This window comes from Chrysochloris asiatica, unplaced genomic scaffold, assembly GCF_000296735.1.
Source record: "Chrysochloris asiatica unplaced genomic scaffold, ChrAsi1.0 scaffold00112, whole genome shotgun sequence".
Classification (NCBI taxonomy): domain Eukaryota; kingdom Metazoa; phylum Chordata; class Mammalia; order Afrosoricida; family Chrysochloridae; genus Chrysochloris; species Chrysochloris asiatica.
This window is the reverse complement of record NW_006408630.1, coordinates 5,566,627-5,586,923: the sequence shown is the minus strand read 5'-3', so window position 1 is coordinate 5,586,923 and position 20,297 is coordinate 5,566,627.

Sequence of the window (20,297 nt, the reverse complement as noted above, 5' to 3'; positions counted from 1 at the left end):
CAGGCGATTAAGTTCCTTCAGGACAACCCCCCCTTTAAGACTGAAACTCAAAGAGAACACATAAGCAGATATGTAAGCTTGCTGGAGATCACATTGGTCTACTGGTGAGTGGAAGAGGGGGAAAGACAATTAAGAAATGGGCTGAGTTCAACCATGTTCCATAGACTGTTGTTGACCTGGAGATGAGAGTGAGAAGTGCTGGTTGGTCCAAAGTGTGGTGAGACCAGGGGACATCTGAGCCCATGGGCAAAGACATAGTCATGGAGGGTTAGAGCTGAGAGTAAAGCATCCAGCTGATATGAAGTGAAGGGAGACTCACAAGAACACCCAAATTTACAGATAGTACCCATTTGACCTAACCTTGATGGCTTGATAATTAGAACTTGACTGGAGGAAGATAAAAATCAAACAAGCAATGTTTGATAAAGGCAATGAGGGAAAATTGTTCCAATTTGATGAATTTGGCCTATACTCATGTATATAGAAGGAACTGTGGTAGTGTGGTGGTTATGAATTGGGCTGTGAACCGCAAGGTCAGCAGTTTGAAACTACCAGCTGTTCCTCAGGAGAAAGATGAGGCTTTTTGCTCCTGTAAAGATTTACAGTCTTGGAAACCCTGTACAGGGTCACTATGAGTCGAAACCAACTCCACAGCACATAACAACAACAACAACGTGTATATAGTAGCTCAAAATAAGATCAGAGAGAGAAAAAGTCTTCACATCAAGTTTCAATGCTATTCCCTCCATATACAGGTTGCTAGAGAGAGGCAACTTAGACATTGGCTACCTAAAATGAGGGGACGATAAAGGCACAAAGTGACTGGCTTACAAGTTTTCAAGAGGTAGTTTTCAAGAGTTTGTCGGGGAAGATAGAGTCCCCAATGAAGTTTTCATCTTGTCTCAATCAGTCTGATTAAAAGAGTTGGAGATAAGATTTTTATGATTCAATAGTGGGTAATTATTATCATGACTAATTGCAACTGTCACAATTGTAAATGTAGAAGTTTTGTAACAAAAACAGGGGTGTAGTTAATTTTACAGTCCAGAAACAGAATACCCTAGGACTATTCAGGGAGAAGAACACAAGCAGAATGCGGGATCCTATCCAGAGAAGCAGTGACACAGAGATAGAGGCAGAGATGGGGACATGAAGAGAGGGAACGGCTGAAGACTCTAGATTCATGGAAGAAAGGGACTGAGAGCTAGCAGCCAGGAGGCAGGCTTGCAGAATGTGCCCTTTGGTGATAGTACATGGAGGGGATTATAATCATTGTAATGAAACAAAGCATATAATTTGTTGAATGTAAAACTGACTATATGCCCTGTAAACTTTCACTGAGTTCACAATAAAACTTTAAAAAAAGAAAAATTCATAAAGATCCACAGAAAGTCATTAGCTATTTTGAATGAGAAATCGTATGGTTACTGTGCATGAGATGACAAACTGATGAGGAATGACATTGCATTCATCATCAAAAAGAGCATTTCGAGATTTATCTTGATGTATAATGCTGTCTGTGATAGGATACTATCCATACATATACAAGGAATGAATTGCACCTCAGTGTAAAGAAAACAAAAATCCTCACAACTTGACCAATTAATAACATCACAATAAAAAGAGAGAAGACTGAAGTTGTCAAAGACTTCATTTTTCTTAGATCTACAATCAATGGTTAGAGAAGGAGCAGCCAAGTAATTAAACTACCTATTGCATTGGACAAATCTGCTGTAAAAAACTTTTTTAAAGCAAAGACATCACATGAAGTTTTGACAGTGAATAAGGAAGACTGAAGAAGAATCGATGTGTTTGAATTATTCTACTGGCAAAGAATATTGACAGTATTGTGGACTACCTGAATAGCAAATAATCTGTCTTGGAAGAAATACAGCCAGAATGCTCCTTAGAAGCAAGGAAGGTAAGACTTCATCTTTTGTACTTTCGGCATGTTACCAGGAGGTTCCAGTCCCTGGAGAAGGACATCATGCTTAGAAAAGTGGAAGGTCAGTGAAAAAGAGGAAGACCCCAAATGAGATTTATTGATACAGTGGCAGCAACAATTGACTCAAACATAACAGTTGTGAGAATGATATAGGATCAGGCAGTGTTCTGTTCTGTGCTGAGAGCCAGAACCTACACAACGATGTCTAACAAAAGCAATCAAGTATTACCTCTTCTTAAATTGATTTAAACTAAGTAAAGTATGGTTGCTTCCTGAAGTCTTCACAGATCCAGGCTACTACTTATTTTATTCTCTATTTTCAAAGAAATTATCAAACTCTAGCATTTGTACTAGTATACTAGGCATCATATATGTATTTCACATAGCAAGATGGAAAGAAATCCAGAAAGGATATATCTCCTCCTTTAGTGTATATTTCCTAGAAGAAACATAGAACACTTGCTATAGCATATTGGAAGAAGTAAAGCCAATGTTTTTAGAATTGGCTTCTTAGAATGTTTCTTAGAATGCTTTTTAGAATCCAGGTTGGTAAGACTTTGTCTCTAGTGCTTTGGACACATTAGAAGGAAGGAAGGGTCACTGGTGAAGGACATCATGATTCTAGGCAAAGTAGAGGGTCAGCAAAAAGAGGAAGACCCCCAACAAGATGTATTGGCATAGTGACAGCAGCAATGGGCTCAAGCATATTAGTGATTTTGAGGATGGTGCAGGACCAGGCAGTATTTTGTTCTGTTGTGCATAAGGTTGCTATGAATTGGAACCAACTCTGCAGAAGCTAACAACAACAACACAGCATAGCTCATTGGCCAAAATTTAGTCACTGGGCCACAATTTGCTGCAAGCAGGAGGGATATCCTTATATTTTTCTGAACTATAATGTGTCTAGAAAATAATCAACTTTTACTAAGAAAATAAATCAATTTTTTTAATTTAGTAAATCAATTTACTAAAAATAATCAATTATTACTAAGAAAGGAATGGAGAATACACGTAGTGATATTATTAGCAATCTCTGCCACAGAACTTGCACTTTACCTTCATTTCGAAGAATTTGTTTAGGGCTTTACTCCCATCCTCTGCTCTTATGATTTTGTTGTTGTTGTTGTTGTTGCTGTTTTGTATGTTTTTTTTGTTTCTGCACAACTGTCTTAACCTAAGTTTTTCTATTTCAGATGAGAAAGCCTGATGATTCTTTTGGACATCTGACAGGTTTTGGTTTGCCTTCTTCCCATCATGCCCTCTGAAATCATTGCCTCAACATGGCTTAGTCAAGTAAGTCTGCAGTCAAGTAACCTAGAACCCCATATGCAAGTCTAATATAGTAATTATTTAAGCCTGAACCTAACTCTCTGGCTCTCTTCTTTCCCAGGGAAAGAGTATCTACTCACAGCCTATGATTTTACTGTGTAAACTAGAGCTCTAGCAAAAAGACTTTTCTAAGTTTTATATAGGGACTGGTTTTCATTTTTCAGCCCAAATGGTCACGAACTACATCAATTTGTTGGTTCATTCCTTATTACCAAAAATTCATTGCCTACCAACTGTGAGCTGAGTATTGAATAGCAAAGGATTTTTTTTTTTTCTTCATAAACACATATTTTTACAAACCACACTTTCAGGACACACAAGAAAAGTGAGTTAATAACAAAAAACTCTTTTTCCCACCCAAACACTTTACCACATAAAACAAGAGATCACTGTGTACACTCACAATGCCCTCTCAGTTGAATATTTCAATATTTCAGGACAGTTAGAACATATTTCCTCATTTATCTCACTGATGCTATCAATTTCTAGGTTTCAGTTGTTGGCAGGTATGTTTTGGCACTTTTCAGTGGATGTTCTTATGCACATTCCAAAAGGAATAACTTCAAAGAATTAGCCTATTAACTGTTACTGATTATGCAACACATCATTTTTGACAAACACACACTACTTCCTGGAATTAGTAGAACACACTACACTTAACTGGCAAATAGTGGTAAAAGTACAAAAACAATTTCCCAAGAAAATAGTGTATGATACGTTTTAAAACAATTTAAATGTTTCCTTAATCATGTGCTACTTAATTATATTTTATGTTCTAAAGACTGCAGTGACAAAGAATATTTTGAGAAAGAATAAAATTAAGTAAGGGCAGTCCTTGGTTTTAATGAAATCAAGTTCCTGGCAATTAGATCAAATTCCTGGCAAATCACCAAACGTTTAAATTTTGGTAGGAGTTTCTAATCTAGCATGGCTTAGAAGATAGATAGTAGTATCATTTGCTCAATTTTATAAAAATTTAATTTTGAATTTCTTAATGCTTACTTCTCATATAAATTTTAGAAAATTAAATAGAAGATCAAAAATGTACCTTTTCTTTTAAGACCCTAAAAGCCCTACCCTTTTTCTCCTTTTCTATATCATCAATGCCCTTCCAAAAATAATGTACAATGTATTTTGTCCTGTTGCTCATTTATTTCACTCTTATTGTTTAGTATACTATATTACCAGAAGTTCTATGTCATTATGAGTTAAGGTAGGACACGCTATGTTGCAGCAATAAACATATTCCAAAATTATACTAACAGCACAGTTACACAAAGAGTAACAACATTCTCACGCAAAAATCATATTTCTTGACTACTTAAGTTCACTTCAAGACCAATAATTCTCCAGGTCAACTATCTTCCAATGAATTGGGGGTTCTGTCTTGTGACACCAGAATCTCAATATATAAACACCACAATCACAGTGGTTGGAAAAGGATGAGCTGGAAGATCAAACAACAGATTTTCATTCCTAAACCCAAAAGTGATACATGGAAATTATTTCTGCCTACAGTTCATTTGTCATAAGCAACTGCATAACTTTGCCTACTTACAAGAAGGTTGGAAAAACCTCCACAATTAAGAAAGATAAGAATTGGAAATTGGGAAACTTTGGCAAAACCATTCTACTTTGGAGAAACTGTCCTGCTTATTTTTAAATCCCAAATACATTTCCAAACCTTTATACTTATTACCATTTTCTTCTTGAATTTAGGATTATTGCTTCTGTTACAAAATTTAGGTACACCCACCCACAACTCCGTTTTTCAACCTTCATAAGGTTGAGGCATCTTTTTAGAAAACCCAAACCCAAAAGATACTTACGTCTTTGTTATCTGCACCCCAAGGAACTCATCTAAACTCCTTTTCTGGCCCCTATTCCAATCTAGGCACTGGACTGGTAACCATAAGATTAGCAGTTCAAATCCATCAGTTGGTCCTTGGAAACCCTATACAGGGTTGCTATGAGTTGGAACTGACTAGGCGGCACTTAACAGAAGAACATTAGTTCCAGTTAAGAAGCCCTGGAGGCATAATGGTTAAGCACTTGGCTGCAAACCAAAAAGATTGATGGTTTTTAATCAACCAGCTGCTATACAAGAGGAATAAATGGCTGCCTTTTTCTATAAAGATTACAACCTTAGAAACCATATGGAGCAGTTCTACTCTGTCAAAAGTGTCACTGTAAGTTAGAATTTACTTGAAACCCATGGATTTGTTCTTGTTTTTTTTCTTTTTTCTATATACTCTGACTTGGAGTCCCTATTTCCTATGAGAACCAAAGCTATCTTCATCAATCTGGAACTGAACGGAAAGCACATCTTATTGTCTACATTAATAGGAATTTGCTAGTGAACTGTATTCATTACCATCACTTTACTTTCCCTGAACACTCCTGCCTAGGTAAATGATTTGATTGTTCATTTCAGGAACTTCCTGAAAGACCTACGACATTTTAAATGGGAAATATCAGGTTTGAGGGCTAAGATTCTTTGAATTCTTCTCAAAATCCTCACCTTGCTCTTTTCACCAGTCTGGTAGCGTAGTGGTTACGAATCGGGCTGCGAACCACAAGGTCAGCAGTTCAAAATTACTAGCTGTTCTGCGGGAGAAAGATGAGGCTTTCTGCTCCTGTAAAGATTTACAGCCTTGGAAACCCTGTACAGGGTCGCTATGGGCCAGAACCGACTCCACGGCACATAACCCACGCTGTGGGTTAAGGCGCCAGAATGCAAAGCCGTTTGAATTGCAAGGTTGGCAGTTCAAGTTCACCAGCCGGTCCTCGGAAACTCTATCCAAGGTCGTTATGGGTCGGAACTGACTCAATGGTACTTAACAACAACAACAGACTATTATCTCTAGGAGTCCTGGTGTGGTGCTGTCGGTTAATGCAAAGTCGGCTGAACTGAAAGGTTCATGGTTCAAGTTCACCAACTGCTCATCGGAAACCATATACAAGGTCACTATGGATCAGAACTGACTCAATAGCACTTAACAAGACTATTATCTGATCCTTACTCACTCCTAATCAAGTCACTGCATTAAGAGAACCACCTAAGACCAAACTTCCTAATGTGAATCAGTTCTGTCTTTACTTTCTCCTCCAAGGCATTATTAATAAATCTCATGTAACAGGTCCTCTTCCTTATGCCATCCATGTACCTTTTCACAAATGTGGCTCCTATAATCCCAAATTGAATCTAACCTCCCAGGTGGCTGCTTTCCAGGCAAGGCAAAACATTTATTTGCATTAACCACCACACTTTTCTCCTTGTTAGCTGAATGAGAAAACTGGAATCATCTTTCATTTCTTTCTCTCCTTTGTTCATTGTTCTCTGGCTTCCTTGTTTAAAAAAAAAAAAACACCAAAAACCTGTCAAGTGATACAAAACATACTTTGTTTTGGTCCCCTTTCTAGGTCTGTGCCTTTTAAAATCTAGCATTTATAGTTCTGCCAGATTAAACCACAATGTTGGTCTTCTCACGTGTTGTGGATTGAATTGTGCCCTCTCCCCTTGAAATATGTGTTGAAATTCAGATTCCTGTACTTATGGATGCAATCTGTTTTGGCTATAGGATTTTCTTTGTTGTGTTAAAAAGGCCATAGCAATGTAGGACATGGACTAATCATTTCTGAGTCATAAAAAGAGCAGATTAGCTACAAAAGCAAAATGGGTCAGATAGATGTCAAATATAGGTAGCCAAGGCACACTGGGGCTACAGAAGCTGAGATGAGGATCTTCCCCCAGAGCCAACAGAGAGCTGTTCTCTTGAGGCAGTGGCCAAATTCAGATTTCTAGCTTCCTGAACTGTGAAAAACTCAATTTCTGTTCTTTAAAGCCACCCATTTGTGGTATTTTTCTTATAGCAGCACTAGGAAACCAAGACATCAGGAAAATAAAACAATTTTAGAACTACCAATGTCTCTTTTTTGTCTGTAAATAAATATAAATTCTTCCGCTTGATACTCAAGACTCTTGAACGGCCCAATAATATTTTCAACTACTCTAATCTGGGATATAAAGGAGCTCTGATAGCGTAGTGGTTATGAATTGGACTGCTAACCTCAAGGTCGGCAGTTCAAACTACCAGCTGTTCTGCGGGAGAAAGATGAGGCTTTCTGTTCCCGTAAAGATTTACAGCCTCGGAAACCCTGTATAGGGTCGCTATGAGTCGGAACCAACTCCACGGTATTTAACAACAACAACAATCTAGGATATAGAGTCCTGGTGTGGTGCTATGGGTTAATATGCTGGACCATAAGGTTAGTTTGAACCACAAGGTTCGTGGTTCAAGCTCACTAGCCTCTCCTCAGAAACCCTATACAGGGTTGCTTAGCAACAGCAACAACAATCTATGATATGATCTTTTTATTTCCTTTTCCATAAAGTCCTTTACCACACTACAGTATGTGGAAATGCTATCATTCCATTAATCTGTTTTTGATCCTTCTAACCTAAAATATAAGGAGCTCTGGTAGTGTAGAGGTTATGAGTCGGGCTGCTAAGCTCAAGGTCAGCAGGCAGAAACTACCAGCTGCTCTGCAGGAGAAAGATGAGGCTTTCTGCTCCCGTAAAGATTTATGGCCTCAGAAACCCTGTGCAGGGTCGCTGTGAGTCGGAATCGACTCCACCGCACATCACCACCACCAACAGCAACCTAAAATATGGAGTCCTGGTGTGGCACTATGGGCTAATGCGTAGAACTGCAAGGTCAGTTTGAATCTCAAGATCAGCGGTTCAAGTTCACTAGCTGCTCCTCGGACATCTTATATGGGGTTGCTATGAGTCGGAACCAACTTAACAACAACAATAACAACCTAAAACATGGAGTAATGGTGTGGTGCTGTAGGATAAGTACTAGACTGCTAGCCTCAACGTCGGCAGTTAAAACCCACCAGACACTCAATGGAAACTCTATACCGGGTCTTTATGTGTAGGAATTAACTCGATAGCACTTTACAACAACAATCTAAAAAATGGGAGTGAAATGCCTCTGTATGATAAACACTGTGCTGTAAACCAATTTGAGTCTACCAGCCACTCCATGATGAAAAAAATTAGGCTTTCGGCCATAAAGACTTACAGTTTGGGAAACCCTATTGGAGTCGTGGTGTGGTGCTGTGGGTTAATGTGCTAGACTGTAAAGCAGTTCACCAGCTGCTCCTCAGAAACCCTCTACTGGGTCGCTATGAGTCGTAACCAACTCGATGGCACTTAACAACAGCAACAACATACAGAGTCATTATAAGTTGGAACAGATTCCACAGCACTTAACAACACAACAACAGCAACCTAAAATATTAGGTTATATATTTAAAATTCGACTACTTCTCTGTTAGTTTGTGGTAATGTAGTGACTTGTGTGTTGCTGTGATACTAGAAGCTATAGCACTAGTGTTTTAAATACCATGATGGTTATCTAAGGTGGGCAGGTTCCAGTGAGCTCCTAGACATAGATAGACAAAAACGGAGCAGAGGCAGACCACGTCTAAATGGTTAGCCACAGAAAAATGTGTGACTAGCAGTAGAACATTGTCTGATATAGCAGTAGAAAATGATGACATAAACCAGAAGATGAGCCTGTCAGCTTGGAAGCCTTAAAATATGCATGAGGAAGAGCTGTTTCCTCAAAGTAGAGTTAACTTTAATTACATATTAGATGGAATAAAGCTTTTGGAAACTGCATTTGCTGATGGAGCACAAGGAAAAATAAGAAGAAATAGCTGCAAACATCCAATAATAATCAGAATGTGAAAAATACAAAGTATGAATCTAGGAAAATGGGAACTCATCAAAAATTAAATAAAACACATAAAAATCAATATCCTCAGCATTCATGAGCTGAAATGGCTAGTATTGGACATTTGAATCAGATAATCATATGATTTGCCATGCCAGAAATAACAAACTGATGAGGAATAGTGTTGCATTCATCCACAAAAAGAATATTATAAGATATATCTCTAAACATTTTTTGATGGTTACCAAGGAGGGAAAGGAAAGTAATTCACTGACTGGAAAGAGGGAAGACACTTGTAAACTTGGGTGATAGGGAAGGCAATATACAAAAAGAGAGGCTGACATAAGAAAGATGAAGGCAGGTGAAAACACAGGGAGGAATGCAAGAGTTAAAGGGAACACAGGTAAATACTGTTATAGACACAACCTTGCAACACCAGTGTTCTGTAGATTGACATGTGGACAGATACAAAGGTAGGTACAGAAGGGACATTGGGTGTATACCCACATATATATAAAGGTTTGACACAGAGTATATGTACAGAAAATATCAGAAAGAAGTTTACCTGTGCTTTATTAACTACACAAAGGCTTTCGATTCTGTGGATCATGACAAGCTATGGACAACATTGAGAAGTATGAGAATTCTGGAACACTTAATTATGCTCATGAGAACATGGGAACATTGAATGGTTTAAAATTTAAAAAAGGTGTGTGACAAGGTTGTATTCTTTCACCATATTTATTCAACCTATATGCTGAGCAAATAATCTGAGAAGCTGGGTTATATGAAGAAAAACATGGCATCAGGATTGGAGGAAGACTCATTAACAACCTACGATATGCAGATGATACAACCTTGCTTGCTAAAAGTGAAGAGGACTTAAAACATTTACTGATGAAGCATAGCCTTCAGTATGGATTACATCTCAATGTTAAAAAAACAAAAATCTCACCACTGGACCAATAAGTCACATTCTTATCCATGAAGAAAAGATCTAAGTTGTCAAGAACTTCATTCTTCTTGGATCAACTATCAACACTCATGGAAGCAGCAGTCAAGAAATCAAACGACTATTGCATTAGGCAAATCAGCTGCACAGGAACTTTTTAAAGTGTAGAAGACCAAGATGTCAGCTTGAGGACTAAGGTATGCCTGACCCAAGCCATGATATTTTCAATAACCTCATATGCATGCAAAAGCTGGACAGGGAATAAGGAAGACCATAGAAGAATTGATGCTTTTGAGTAATGGTGTTGGAGGAGAATGTTAAAAGTGCCATGGGCTGCCAAAAGAACCAACAGATCCTTTTTGGAAGAAGTGCAGCCAACTCCTTGGAGGCTAAGATGGCCAAAATTCTTCTCTCATACTTTGGACATATTGTCAGGAGGGGCCAGTCACTGGAGAAGGATATCATGCATGGTAAGGTGGAGGGCCAGAGAAAAAGAGGAAGACCCCCAATCAGATGGATTAGCCAAGTGGCAGCATCAATGGACTCAAGCATGGCAACAGTAGTGAGGTTGGCCCAGGGTCAGGCAGTGTTTCATTCTGCTGTGCTTAAGGTCACTATGGGTTGGTATTGATTTGATCACACCTAAGAACAACATGTGTACATTGGTATTTACCTTTGTTACAAACACACCTATGAATTTAGTGAAGCATTGTTATTGTTTGTTGCTAAGTGCCTTTGAGTAGGTACCAACCTATAGTGGCCATGCACAGGATTTCTAAGGAGTGGCTGGTGAGCTTGAACCACCTTGCAGTTCACTGACTTTGCAGTCAAGTGCATTAACCCAGAGTGCCACACCAGGATTCCTTGGTGGAGTATACAGAGGGCAAAATGATGAAAGAAACATCGTTGTTTAAAGACACCGGCAAAAATATCATTGACTATATACTGAAAGGAAAGAACCCTTGGATGAGCAAAGCACTGCTTAAGAAGAAGAACACAAAGTTGGAGGCCTCTCACTCCCAGATCTAATAATTTACAACAGTCACAGTTGTCAAAATAGCCTGGTAGTCTTTTAATGAAAGATATATAGATCAATGGAACAGAAGTGAGAACCCAGAAGCAAATCTATCCACATGCAGTCAATTGATCTTTGACAAAGGGCCAAACCACATTAAATGGGGGAAGAGATAGTCTCTTCAACAAGTGGTGCTAGCAAAACTGGAAAGCCATTTGCAGAAGATAGAAGATGAAGCAAAACCCATATCTCACATGATATACAAAACAAACTCAACATTTAGGATTAGAGATCTAAATGTCAAACCTAAAACTATAAAGATCAACAATAATAAATTAGGGACAAACTTTGGGGTTTTAATACATGGCATAAATACACTATCAAACATTACTGAAATCACACTAAGTGTAGAAGACAAAATAGATAACTGGGACCTCCTAAAAATTAGACATGCATCAGAAAATTTTATAAAAAGAGTAAAAAAGGGATCCCACAGACAGGGAAAATTTTTTGCATAGAGAGATGTACATTAAAACAACAATGAGGTTTCTTCTCACCCTGGTATTAATTTGTTGTTGTTAGGTGCCATTGAGTCAGTAGGTACCTACTCATAATGACCCTACGCACTTCAGAACATAATGCTGCCCTGTCCTAGGCAGCCTCAGAATTGCCATGCTTGAGCCCACTTTGCCAATTCATCTCACTGGGAGTCATCCTCTTTTTCTCTGACCCTCCACCTTGCCAAACATGATATCCTTCTCGTGACTGGTCCCTCCTGACAATATGCCTGAAGTATGAGAGATGAAGTTTGGCCATCTTGGCCTCCAAGGAGCACTCTGGCTGGCTGCACATCTTCCAAAACAGATCTATTGGTTCTTTTGGCAACCCATGGCACTTTCAATATTCTCCTCCAACACCATAACTCAAAAGCATCAATTCTTCTATGGTCTTCCTTATTCACTGTCCAGCTTTTGCATGCATATGAGGTTATTGAAAATATCATGGCTTGGGTCAGGCGTATCTTAGTCCTCAAGCTGACATCTTTGCTCTTCAACACTTTAAAACAGTCTTGTGCAGCAGATTTGCCTAATGCAATACATCGTTTGATTTCTTGACTGTTGCTTCCATGAGTGTTGATAGTTGATCCAAGAAGAATGAAGTCCTTGACAACTTACATCATATGAGGTTATTGAAAATACTATGGCTTGGGTAAGGCACACCATAGTCCTCAAGCTGGCATTAATAGCAAAGTTAAAAAAACAGAAAAACAACAAATACTAGTGAGGATATAAAGAGACTGGGACCATCCTACATTGCTGGTAGGACTGTAAAATTGTTCAACTACTATGGTAAAATGAAAATAGAAATACTGTATGACCCAGTAATACAAGAAATATGAGACAGGACACAAGTAGATACATGCAGACCCTTGTTTATCATGTTGTTGTTGTTAAGTGCCGTCGAGTGGGTTCTGACCCATATCGACCCTGAACAGGGTTTCCGAGGCTATAAATCTTTATGGGAGCAGAAAGCCTTACCTTTCTCCTGCGGAGCAGCTGGTAGTTTCAAAGTGATCTTGCGGTTCGCAGCCCGATTCGTAACCACTACGCTACCAGAGCTCCTTTAGCACTATTCATAATAGCAAAAAGATGGACCGAGAACCAATAACAGGAGACAACAACCTTTGATCAACATTCAGCTAAATACAGATATAGAAGTTTCTTGGGGCACTTGTAGGATAAACAGTGTAACACATGGTAGGTTTGAACCTCAAGGTTGGAGTTCAAACTCACTAGATACTCCTCGGACACCCTATACAAGGTCATTAGGAGTTGAAACCAACTTGAAGGTACTTAACAACAAACAACAACAAAGTAAAACAAACTCACAAGACTGAAAATAGGAAACCAGAGATATCAATTTATAGTGAAGTCAACCACAAAGGAAAAAGAAGGAATCGTAGACATAGAACTTTCAAATGTTGAAGAAATCAAGATAAAATATACTGCTTTAAATGGGAGGTGGGGGGAATAACAAATTACAGGGCAACCTCATAGAAAATGAGTACACCTTCATATCAAAATTTTAAAAAAGAGGAAAATCAGAAAGATTTAGTAAACATTGACACAAGAGAAGTGAGAATGAAAGGGAAACACACAAACAAAATGAATTCAGCACTGAAAATTATGTGAAACAAAGGATAAATCTGCATCACACGAAAACACACAGCAAAATGACAGCAGTCAATTCATACGTATCGATAATTACACTGAATATACAAGTAAAAAGACAGAGTGTTGTTGTTAAGTTCAGTGCCTTTGAGTCAGTTCCAACTCATAGTGACTCAGTATAGGGTTTCTGAGGAGTGATAGGTGGGTTTGAACCACTGACTTTGCAGCTCAAACTGGCCATGTGGTTCAGTACATTAACCCACAATGCCACACCAAGATTAAATGCACCAGTAAAGAGACAGAGAGTAGCAGGATGGATAAGAAAATGGGATCCTTCAATATGCTTCCTTCAATATGCTGTCTACAAGAGACATATCAAAAAGATGGAGACAGTCTAAATGCACATCAACAGAAGAATGGTTAAATAAACTTTGATACATACACACAAGAGAATACAATGCAATGTTGAAGAATAATAGTGAATTCATGAAACAAACACCTCACAACCTGAAATTTGTTGTTGTTGTTAAGTACCGTGGAGTCGGTTCCAACTCATAGTGACACTGCACAGGGTTTCCGAGGCTGCAAATCTTTACGGGAGCAGAAAGCCTCTTCTTTCTCCCGTAGAACAGCTGGTAGTTTCGAACTGCCAACCTTGAGGTTAGCAGCCCGATTCATAACCACTACGCTACCAGAATGAAATTAGTCAATCACAAAAAAGACCACTGTTATAAATAATTAAGAATAGATTTTCTTGGTAAACAAACATTCTATGATGGTAGACACATGTTAACATGGATGACAGGCCAGGCAATGTACAAGAGGGATATTGGCAGAGGAAAGATTAAGATAGAAGGAGACACAGGAAGGAATGTAGGAATTCAAATGAATAAAGGTAAATGCTGTAAACTGATGGTACATAGAGGGTACTGCAAGCAAAGTATATGATTTGTTGAATGTACAACTAATGATCTTCTCTGTAAACATTCACCAACTCATAATAACACAAACTTTAAAAAAGAACAAGAAAGAAATCTTGAAATTGGTGATTTAAGAGAGTCACTTATGAAGAATGAGTTTTGCCTCATTGCCAAACAAAAACAGTCAGATATTCTTTCACCTAGCTGTGTGCTTGCTCCAAAACCAAACCCAACCCACTTCCTCTAATCGATTCTGACTCATAGAGATGCAATAGGACAGGATAAACCTGTTACATAGGGTTCCTAAAGCTGTAATCTTTATGGAAGCAGATGATCACATTTTTCTGCAGCAGATAGGCTGGTAGGTTCAAACTACCAACCTTTCAGTTACCTGCTGAGCTTCTCTGGGTTCTTATTCGGTTGCAGTAACTCAGGCCTGCTCCCTGAACATAGCCTTAAAGTTGTTGGCATTTGTAATTGTTGAGTTTGGGAGTGAATGGTAGGTAGAGGTAAGGTGGATTAACTTTAGCCAGTTTGGGATTGGAGTTGCTAGAAGGGCAGAGCAAAAACTAAAAACTGCTATGGGAGTGGCCAGTCCTTAAAGAATTTGGCTGACAAAAGAAGTGTCAAGTTTCCCAAAGCCAGAGGCAATAGCCTGGAAAGTAGCCAACCATGAGTCATGGGGAAAGAACTTCAGACTGCTCCCTTTTGTGTACCTTTGGGGCAAGATTTGAGTGGTGGCAATTGTTAGGAGTCTGTTAACCAGAAAGAGAAGTGCATGAATTAAGAAACAGCGTTGCTGGTGGTGGCACTGTGGGTTAATGTGCTGCACTGCAATGTCGGTTTCTACTGCAATGTCTGCGGTTCAAGCTTACTAGCCGATCCTTGGAAACCCTACACAGGGTCACTGTGAGTCGAAACTGACTTGATACCACTTATCAACACAAAAACATAGCTGGTGGTAGAAAGATTTGGAAAAAGAACATCAAGAATTATTGTAAAACCTGAAGAATGTAATCAATATCACTGGACTGTACATGTGGAAATTCTTGAGATGGTATATGTTTTGTTATGTATATTTTACCTACATTTTTTTTAAAAAAAGAAAGTAACATTCTAAGAGTGTTGTGGACAGGGAATGGGAAAGAGGAGTTCCCAAATTCAGAGTATCAATGGGAAACATTTGGGCAATTGCCATGACAGAAGGCCCATATTCCATATTGCAAACCACCAGTCCCTTAAGAGCTTGTTCTTTCTCTCTCATTCCTCCACCCTTTCCTTAGCCTATATGGAGCCAGCAAGCAGAAGCACAGTGAGAAAAGGTAGTGGAGGAGCAGCTGAAGAAATCGTGAAACAACCTATTCTTCCCTAGGTTAAATGGCAGAATTCTGAACTGAGTCTGAGCTGGAATGAGAGCAATCTTTGAGGCATTGAAGTTATGACCTTAGAATGAAGCATTATTTTAATAACTAGAAATGTGACTGTTTTAATGCTCGAAAGGTAGAATACAAACTGGAATCTTTCAACAAACTAAGATAGCACTGGAAGCACTCATTCATCTATGCCAAGAAATTTGGAAGAAAACTACCTGGCCAACTGACTGGAATAGATCCACGTTTGTGTCCATTCCAAAAAGAGGTGACCCAACGGAATGCTGAAATCATCGAACAATATCATTAATATCCATGCAAGCAAAATTTGGCTAAGGATAATTAAAAAATGGCTGCAACAATACATTAACAGAGAAGTTCCAGAGGTTCAAGCCTGATTCAGATGAGGACAAAGGATATTTTTGCTGGCATCAGATGGATCTTGGCTGAAAGCAGAGAATAACAGAAAGATGTTTGCCTGTGCTTTACTGATTACATAAAGGCTTTCAGTTGTGTAGATCATGAAAAGCTATGATCAACATTGCAGAGAATGAGTATTCCAGAATACATAATTGTATACTTAAAGAACTTATGCATACATCAAAAGACAGTTGTTTAAACAGAATAAGGGAACACTGAGTGGTTTAATATTAGGAAAAGCATGCACCCAAGTTGTATTCTTTCACCATACTTATTTAATCTGTATGCTTAGGAAATATTCTGAGAAGCTTGAATATATGAAGAAAAACGTAGCATCAGGTTTGGAGGAAGACTCATTAACAACCTGTGATATGCAGATGATACAACCTTGCTTGCTGAAAGTGAAGAGGACTTAAAATATTTGCTGATGAAGATCAACGCCTTTGGTATGGGTTGCACCTCAATGTAAAGAAATACAAAATCCCCACCTCTGTAACAATAAATAACACTCATATAAATGGAGAAACGGTTGAAGTTGTCAAAGACTTCATTTTGTATGCATCAACCATCAACACTCATGGAAGCAGCAGTCAAGAAATCAAAGGACATATTGCATTAGGCAAATCTGCTTCACAAGACCTCTTTAAAGTGCTCAAGAGCAATGATGTCAATTTGAGGACTAAGGTGCACCTGTCAAATCCATGGCATTTTCAATAACCACATATGCCTGTGAAAGTTGGACAGTGCATAAGGAAGACCATAGAAGAATTGATCCATTTGAGCTATCATGTTGGCGGAAAATATTAAATGTATCACGGACTTCCAAGAGAACAAACCAATCTGTGTTGGAAAAAATGCAGTCAGAATGCTCCCTGGAATCGAGATGGGCAGATTTTTTCTCTCACACTTTGGACATATTGTCAGGAGGGATCAGTCCCTGGAAAAGGATATCATGTTAGGAAAAATGGACGGTCAGAGAAAAAGAGGAATACCCCCAATGAGATGGATTGGCATAATGGCAGCAGCGACGGACACAAATGTAGCAACAATTGTGAGGTTGGTGCAAGACTGGGCAGCGTTTAGTTCTGTTGTGCGTAAAGTTGCTATGAGTTGGTACTGACTCTATGGAAACTAACGACAAGAACAAACGTTATTAATGCAGCAAACAAAAACTAATACAAGTTGTGTTTTTTAAAAATTTTTACTGCGAATTGAGTGATAGTTTACATGGGAGAACATCAGCTTTACAATAATCCTATCATATTTTGTTTCATTGTAATGATTACAATCCCCTCCATTCATCAATTCTCTTTGTGGTTTTTTTTTGTTTTGTTTTGTTTTTTGATATATTGGATGTACACCAAAACACTCAGGAATATATAATCATTCAAACAACCAAAGGGCATACCCTGCAAGCCTGCCTCCAGCACACAGCCCCTCTCCCTCTGTGAGTTTAGGGTCCCCAGGCACTCAATCTCTCCACGTTATCATCTCTGCCTCCATCTCTAGTGTCACTGCTTCTCTGAATAGGGTCTCACACTCTGATCCCGCTCTTTTACCTTTCTGGTTCCAGGGTCTTTCGCTCCGCTCCGGGACTGCAAGATCAACCACTCCCCTCTTTTTGTTACAAAACATCTATCTTCACATTTGCAACAACTGCAATCAGTCCTGATAACAATTACTCACCATTGAACCACAAGAGTCTTGTCCCCATCTCTTTTCACCAGTCTCATCTAGACAGGTTGGAAACCACTAGTGGAGATTCTACTTTCCCCGGCACCCTCTAAAACTAAACTCCCTCTTGAAAACTTGTAAACCAGTCACAGGTAGCGCCCCCATTTTAGTTAGCCAATGTCTAAGTTACCCATCCCTCTCAACCCTGCATACAGAGAGGTGGGAATGATCCTTGCTGTGAAGCTTCCTTCCCTCTTTTAAGCTACTACATCCATAAATATAGGTCAAGTTAATCAAATTGTAGTGGATTACACTTTTTTTCCTCTTCTTTCTTCCTCTAGTTGAGTTGATCATCCAGCCATTGAAGCTAGGTCAAATGGGTACATTCTGAAAGTATGAGTGTTCTTGTGCATCTCCCCTCACTTCATATCACCTGGATACTTCACTCTCCATTCTAGCACTCTATAGCTATGTCCTTGTCCATGGGCTCAGGAGTCCTCATGTTTCACCATACTGCCAACCATGTCTCGCCCCAGGCTGACCGGAGTCTATTGAATGTGGTCGGACTCAGCCCACATCTTCATTGCTGCTTTTCCCCCACTTCCCCTCATCAGTAGACCAATGTGGTCGCCAGCAAGATTACATGAGTGCTCATGCATTCCCTTTGAGTTTCAGTCTTAATACAAGCTTTTTAACTGGTTGATCCTTAGTGCTTAACTCATGCCAGATGCTTTTAAAACCAAAATGTTTACTTTGGAGACAGTTCTGACTCAGTAGCAACTCTATATGACAGAGGAGAACTGCTCCATAGAATGAGTAGTCAAGACTGTGGTCTTTAAGGAAGCAGACTGACCCGGCTTTCTCCAGTGGAGCAGCTTGTGGATTTAAACCAACGAGTTTTCAGTTGGTAACTGAGTGTTTGACTAATTTGTCACCAGGGCTTGTTTGATACTTATTAAATACTCCATAAACCACCAGTGAATGGTTTAATATTAAGATGTATTAAAAGCACATTCAAATTCAATTGTTGGATCAAAATCAAGAATTGCATTTCTGCTAGCTAAGTCATAGACACAGCATCAATTTTCCAACATCCTTTTTCTACCATTCCAGAATTTGATCTCAGTATTCATTTGATTAGATAAAAGGGCTTTCACTTATTAGAATAAATGTCATAGCATGTCTCATTTACAAAACATATATTTTATTATAAAATTTAGTTAGCAGTCTATTCTCTCACTAAACTGACCATAAGATATAATAAATTAAGCATATTTCCTTCATTTTGATATCCAGGGTTTTGATATAGAAGGCAGGCAATGAATATTTGTAAATATTAAATGGAACCTTTTTTACATAAAATAATCATTTTAGAAAAGTGATCCCTCTAGTGGCTAATGTACATCAGTACATTAAAAAAATGAAACTTGTTATGAAACACTACTTAGGAAAATATATAAAGTGAGAATTAAATTTTAATCGATCAATCTTATTATATGATGTTAGCAATGATACTGTCAACAAGTAAGAACATCTACTCTGCTAAAAAAAAAAAAACAATGTCCACAAATAGTGAGCAAAGGTTATACTTGATCTTAAAAAGTTAAATCAAACACACCAAACTGGTAGAGTAACAGACGCATATTTATGAAGCAAAATATAGGACTCAAGATAAAGCATTCTGATTGTAAGCTGCAAGATCAAGAAAACCAGAGGAAGGACAACTTGAAGAGGGGACTTTAAAATGATTTGATGGGAACATGAATGTGGGCTATTTGGATTGGTTAGTTTAAATATGTGACTAAGGGGTGGAGATTTGCAGGGTGGTCACAAGGTAATTATCTTAAAACATGTTCTAAGAGCTGCTGGGGAATTTCTGATAAGGAAATTTTTTGACATCCTCCTTTAAGAACATTTTTTCCATATCTCTACAAGTATGCATTGTTTAACCTGAACAATATGTTCTGTGAAATCATACATTAAGTGATTTGGAGATTGTGCGAACACCGTATTATTTGCAGGCAGCCTCCATACAATCCATAGCTAAATCTCTTTAAAGCCTATTATATTAAAACCTTATGTGTGCCCACCAGTCAAAGTGCACACCACATAAGCTATACTCATTGGATACAGGTGTGTGGCTGGCTAGGCAAGGGCTGCACTGGTAGCCATTCAGGACTGTGTACACATCCAGGTGCAGGGAGGAAGCACATGGAGGTACAGAGAGGTGGTCATGGAGACCAGATGTTCTGGGACTGGGATCCCAGTTAGCCGTGGCAGCCCAGGCTACTGTCACACTGTTGTTGGCTACCTTATCACATATAGCTGCCACAGCCATTGTATGGAACTAGAGGTCCATGAACTCTGAGGACCCAGTCAATACCATCTGCACCTTCAACAGGAGCACAGGAACCATGGAAGGTGCTGCCCAGAGCTGGAAGTGAACGGCTGCATGCTGCTTGTCAGAAGAATGAAGTCAGGAAGAGAGTAATTGTTGGGCTCCAGATGCACCCTGGAGTCCTGCTACTAATTCACTCTGTGGACTTGGAGTCTTTAAAAAATATTGTTGTTATTGTTATGTGCCGTGGAGTCGATTCCGACTCATAGCAACCCTGTACAGGGTTTCCGAGGCTTTAAATCTTTACGGTAGCAGAAAGCCTCATCTTTCTCCAGTGGAACAGCTGGTAGTTTCGAACTGCTGACCTTGCGATTCACAGCCCAATTCATAACCACTAGGGAGAAATAATAAATAAA